This window comes from Crocodylus porosus, unplaced genomic scaffold (genome assembly GCF_001723895.1).
Source record: "Crocodylus porosus isolate Cpor-Errol unplaced genomic scaffold, CroPor_comp1, whole genome shotgun sequence".
Lineage (NCBI taxonomy): Eukaryota > Metazoa > Chordata > Crocodylia > Crocodylidae > Crocodylus > Crocodylus porosus.
Window position 1 is genome coordinate 86,356,172 of NW_017728947.1, and position 6,431 is coordinate 86,362,602.

The 6,431-nt window shown below is 43.0% G+C and overlaps 1 long non-coding RNA gene across 1 annotated transcript in view; it reads left to right on the top strand.

Moving 5' to 3' along the window:
- Positions 1-5,567, top strand: part of LOC109321669 — a 19,258-nt gene extending 13,691 nt beyond the window's left edge. The window contains exon 4 of the long non-coding RNA XR_002104135.1: positions 5,554-5,567. This is a non-coding gene — a long non-coding RNA (uncharacterized LOC109321669). The remainder of the gene's footprint in view (positions 1-5,553) is intronic.
- The last annotated feature ends 864 nt before the right edge of the window (positions 5,568-6,431 follow it).

Below are 6,431 nucleotides of genomic sequence, written 5' to 3' on the forward strand. Positions count from 1 at the left end.
GATATTAGGAAGAACTACTTCACGGTAAGGGTGGCCAGAGCCTGGAATAGGCTTCCCAGAGAGGTGGTGCTCTCACCTTCCCCGGAAATCTTCAAGAGGAGACTGGATGGGCACCTGGCTGGGGTCTTATGACCCCTCCCACCCCCAGTGCTCCTTCCTGCCCATGGCAGGGGTCGGACTAGATGATCTGTCTAGGTCCCGTCCCACTCATTGATTCTATGATTCTATGAATATATGATTTAGTCAGATTCCAGTGTCTGCAAGTGCATACTTGCAGACAATCAGCTGAAAGACAAATATTTTTACATAGCAGACCCTGCTGGATTTAGAGCATCGCTGTGGTGAGGTGGAATCTTAACACTTAAAAACATCTATCTAATTAGTCAAATTTACTTATTTTATATTGAGATTTATTAAAGATAAAAGTGACATTTTCAAAACTCAAGGCACCTTTTGGCACACAATAGGAGTTCAAGCCAGCTTTAACAACTATAGCCAATGCAGCAATTATTTCAAACCAAAAAGAAAGAGAAAAGCCCCCCAGCCCAGACACTCATCCCAGGCATACAACATTTACTGCCTGCTCATCCCCCTTGGAGAGTGGGGGAAGTACCTATCTTCATTTTTCCCTTGTGTCTACAAATACAAGAATCAAATTTAGGTGTGATTAGTTAAAGTGTATTAACACACATGTAGATGTGATCCAGCACTATTTTTAGTGCTAGGTCTGCCCTGCCACTAGGGGCACATGTGGACATATGCCAAAAATTACTTAATGCACATTAGTTTAATGTACATTAAATTTAGTCTCACTTAAATGCATGTGTAGATGTGCCCTTAGAGTAGGAAAATGCATACACCATTTATTATTTTTGTCAAGACTCAAGTATTTCTTATACTATTTAGTCAAAAGCAATTGTGTAATCTGTAACCCAGAGCAAAGCCTGTTTTTGTGTGTACCAGGAGGGCTATTTCCATTATCAAGTAAACCAGAATACACACATAGCTGGAGTCCTGGAAAGAGGAATATTTAAACTATTGGAGACATTTGGAGTGTCAGCACTAGTTCCATTTTGACTCTCAGGATGAGGGACTAGAAAGAAGTTTAGGCATGCTGAGGGACCCCAAAACAGGGACAATGACTGGATGATATTCAAACTCTGGAAGCTTGAAATACAACAGGCCCAATGAAGTGGGACCCAGAATAGTGTGACATAAGAATAAGCAATGGTTGGCCACAGGAGGATGTTAGTCCCATATCCTCAAAAGATATTTAGGCATCTAACTTACATCAATGAAATCTAAAACATTGACCTATTAATCCAGAGTTAGGAAAGACAGTCTAAGTGAGATGCTTTCTTTTACAACTCCTGCTAAGCTCATTTTCTGTTTATTTAGGGATGTGACTCTATACGTTTAGAGCAATAAGGATGTGACCATGTCATGACAAAATTAACCTAAAGTCCAGAACCAAACACCCTCAAGCTCTGAGAAAGTACATGTCTGAACTTTGATTTTTAAGTACACATTATTTTCAAATACAACACAGTTTATTATATTATCCTTAGTCATATCCCTTTCTAATATAAATCTAGCTCAGCAGAGTTTGTCTCAGTGTTCTGCAAAGCCTGGGGACACTAATTAGAGTTGTTACATTATGAATAAGTTTCATGTCTACATTCTCTTCCATTTTATGAGTTTAAGAGTTTTTATTGTGGTTTAATATTAACTGCCCTCATTCAGATAAAACCTTTAGCAGCACCAGATTTCTTGCAAAGTATTGCACGCTAGAGGGTGCACATAAGCTTATAATAATTCTACAAGGGGAAGTTCTTGCCAGTAATGATGACTACTGACCAGTACTGTTTTAAAGCCTGTGTTCAACAGTTCTAGTGTTTTAAATTACTTTTGCTTTGTGCAAATAAATAAAAAAAATATTTTCAATAATGCCTTTAAGATGTTTTCCAACTTTATTTACTGAGCAGTCCTGATGCAGCCAGGGTGATCGAGAGAAGGTTGCATAACCTGACAAGTCAAAGCAAGTCTATTTAGCATGCCATTGTTGGCAGTGTATCTTCTACACAGTGGTGATTCACACTTTAGTAAGCAGTGCCAAGGGATAGTCTCAACTTTTTACCCCTGTTTTGAAATCACCATGTGACATGTTAGTCTCCTGACTGAAGTCAGCTGGCTAAGGTCCTCATGCAGCATTCTGAAAACTTGCTCCTCAAGACTTTGTTGTCAAAAGACCTTATCTTGCAGTGATTGTGTTCACCTGAAAGAGCAATCTTGCTAGGTGTCAAGCACCGTGGCCCTGAACCAGCAAGGCATTTAAGCACATGCTTAATATTAAGTATAAGTGGTTCTGCTGAAGTCAGTGGGATTACCCATGTGTTTAAAGTTAAACGTGGGTTTAATAGTTTTATGAACTAGGGCACAAATGTAAATGGCGGCTACACCTAGTTGTGAGTAAGGCCTTCTGTGACATGCAGTGGTAAATTTTTGGTGTATTGTGATACTGCTTTCTTATGAACAAGGAATGAAGCATGGGCAGAGAATGGTTGTGCCAGAAGACATGTGATCCTCCTTATGCAGTTGAAGTGCTGAATTCTGTGTTCTCCTCCTTTTGTACCTCGTTCCAGTAGTGGGAAGGAGGAATTTGACAGCCACAAAGAAGCGTTCATTAATGCTAGATCAGCTCCATCTTTACTCCATGACTTTCTGAGAACTTTGCACTTACACATGCATTACACCCAACCATAGCTGGGCAGAATCCAGCCCCAAATGTCATCTTCTGCTGAACAGAGATATGTACAGAAACTATTGCAGTTTTAAATGTATTAATCTGGGGACTGGGAAAAAACCTATGACCTAATGCAACATTTCCAAGGGTCGTAAGCAAGTGCGAGAAAAATGTGCAAAAGCATGGGTTTCCCCTTACAGGCTGGCAGGATTCCAGCCTGCAAGGGGCTGCTTAGGGGGTGGCCAGCATGCAGGCAGGCAGGGTCATGGGAGCAGCCCCAGCAGCCAGAGGTAAGTGTATGGGGAGCATGTAGGAGCCCCAGCCCAGGGCAGGTGTGCCACAGGCCTCTCCTCCTCTCCCCAGTCCGTGTCAGGCCAGACTCACTCTGCCTCCTGCATGAGCCAGAGCTGCTACAGCCACTATACTGTGGCCCAAGCAGGATGGGGGCAGCTGGGGGCCCCCAGATGGCCCAGGGGAGCAGGAAACTGTGGGTCCGGCACTGGCAGGGCCAGAGGGGTGTCGGGACAAGCCATCAATTTTGGCAAATGGGTCCCAGTATGAAAAAGGCTGATAACCACTGATCTAATGAATAGGAACTTTTACAATACACCTCACCAAGACTTCTGCTTTCCTAATTTACTGCATTAGCAAGTGAAAGACATCTCAGCATTTTCAGATACAAATGCTTTCTCTTACAATTGAATGTACCTTACATACCTAGCTCACAATACTTCCTATGCAACTGGATACCATGTTTAACGCTAGACTTTACTTTTAAAAGAGTGTTTTATTTTACCTTCCCCACCCCTTCATCTCCTGTTTTACTTTCTCAATATGTCAAAATGAAACCAGCAGATTAAAGCAGTGTAATGTGTTATAGTTAATTATTTCTTTCCAGGGCAGACCAGAGTCTTCAGAATACCATTAAGGCAGGATCCTGATTGGATCTGATACAACCATAAACCATCTTAAATTAAAGTTAATAGAGAACTACAATTATTGTTGACTTCAAAATGCAAACAAGAACTTCAGACACTGATCCCTATCAGCCTATTAGAGCTGGCTGAGATTATGTACACTGTTGTAGCAGTTGCTTAGCAATGGGAAAATAAGCTGTTCTGTCTCTTATCATTGGAGGTATAGTTAGAACAATACCTATTATTGAACTGAATAGGTATGAAATTAGTTTATATTCTTCCCCTCTTTGAGAAGGCACTTGGCAGCAAAGTGAGTTGCTTAGGCTGCAGGCAGACAGCACTACTTTTTGGAGGCCTATCTGTTGAAATAAAATGAAATTGAGGCTTTGCAAGGGCTGCTTATCTGAAAGCATCATCGGGAAAAATGTGTATGTGTGCATGTAGAAAAAAAGATGTTCTCCTTCAAATGTTTTCTTGTTCAAGTGAATTTTCAAGCATGTGACAGCAATAATGACTGAAAACTATTCAAAGAACTAGCATGGAACAAGCAGCACCACCATCTTCCCATGCTGCCCTGATGACGTGATTCAACCCTGAGCTCAGGGAATACGCCAAAGGCTAATAAGCAGTAGGACTGTGCACATTTTTGCTAGCAGTTTCATTTTGACACTGTTTTGACTTGTTTTGAGCTTGAAATAGCAAAATCTAAACAAAACAGGGAGCTTCGAAGCAGCCTCAAAATGACACGAGGCAAGTTGAAACATTTCAAAATTTTTTAAACACTTTGAGTTTCGAAGCTCAAGCTGGGCTTGCCTGCAGGGAAACAGAAACTAAAGTAAGGAGAGGGAGTGGGAAGAGGGTAGAAGGAGTGCTCTCTTTGACTGTGTAGCTGGCCAGTGATTGTCGTCTTTACGTGAGGTCTCTTTCAATCCCCGTGCTCTGGGGGAGGGATGGAAAAACTGCATAAAAGGCAGCATTGTTTGATCTGCCCTGCTTTCTGCCTTGGTGTCCATTGGGTAAGGGCGCACCATTAACACACACAGTGTCACCCACCCATGTCACAAGTTTTGTCTGTCAGCAGCCCCAGAACCCAGACTCCCCCTGCACCAATCTCCTTGACACCTGGCAGGCTTTGTGGCTGCAGCAGGGGCTAGCAGGCCTGCAGTTTTCACCCTCCTATGCCCAAAGGCAGAGACAGTCCCACAAGCATCCACATCATGAGTTTTGCCTGTCAGCAGCCAGAGGTGCAGGCCCCAGAACCCCTGCACCTATCTCCTCAACAGCTGGCAGGCTTAGTGGCCTCAGCAGCGGTTAGCATGCCTGCAGTTTTCACCCTGTTGCACCTTAACATGCACAGTATCAGCCATGTCATGAGTTTTGCTTGTTCACAGCTTGAGGTACAGTTTCCCCCCAAACCCCTGCACCTATCTCCCTGAAACATGGCAGGTTCATGCCCTCAGAAGGAGCTACCATTCCTGCAAGTCTGATCCAAATCAGGCCAGAAATGACAAAGTTATAGGCTGCTTTGAGCTTCCCTATTATAGCCTACAGGCAAAACGTCAAAACAGTGTTGAAACAGTGAATCTGTTTTGTCAAAATGAAACGGAACAGCAGTTTCGAATCAAAATGAAATTCAAAACAAAATGCTGTTCAGCTGAAACATCGAAATGCAGGTCGAAGCAGAACTGTGCCGTTTTTCACAGCAGCTGGGGCTGAGATCCAAAAAGGAACTAATGCAGTACAACGCAGAGTTACAATGCCTAACTTTTAGGTGTCTGGGTTCATAATGGAACCTTTAACTCTGAGTTAGACCTGAACTCACTGTATGGATGGGGAGAGTTAGATGAAAGAGATTCATAATAGCCAGTGCTGAGTTGGAGCCCTCTAAGGTAGTCAATAGGGAAATGCTACAAGTATGTTAGCAACAAGAAGAAGGTCAGGGAAAGTGTGGGTCCTTTAGTGAATGAGGGAGGCAACCTAGTGACAAACAATAAAGAAAAAGCTGAAGTACTCACTACCTTTTTTTTACTTCGGTCTTCATATGCAAAATCACCTCCCAATCTACTGCACTGGGCAGCACAGTTTGGGGAGAAGGTGAGCAGCCTTCAATGGTAAAAGAACAGTTTAGGGACTATTTAGAAAAGCTGGATGTGTACAAGTCAATGAAGATAAATGCAATGCATCTGAGGGTGCTGAGGGGGTTCACTGATCTGACTGCAGAGCTCCTGGCCTAAATTAGCTATGGCAACTTGTGGCATTTGTGGGAGGTCCCAAACAATTGGAAAAGAGCAAATTTAGTGCCTGTCTTTAAGAAAGGGAAAAAGGAGGATCCAAGGAACTACAAACTAGTCAGTCTTATCTCAGTCCCCAGAAAAATCATGGAGCAGGTCCTCTAGGAATCCATTTCTAAGTGCTTGGAGAAGGTGATTAGGAACGGTCAGCATGTATTCACCAAGGACAAGTCATGCCTGACTGACCTAATTGCCTTCTGTGACAAGCTGACTGGCTCTGTGGATGTGGGGAAAGCAGTGGACTTTGACTTTAGCAATGCTTTTGATACCATCTCCCACAGCATTTTTGTAAGCAAGCTAAGGAAGTATGGGTTGGATGAGTGGACTGTAAGGTGGATTGTCAGGCTCAATGGATAGTGATCAATGGCTCAATGTCTAGTTGGCAGCCAGTATCAAATGAAGTGCTCCAGGGGTCAGTCCTGGGGCTGGTTTTGTTTCAATATCTTCATCAACAACCTGGAAGATGGAGTGCACCCTCAG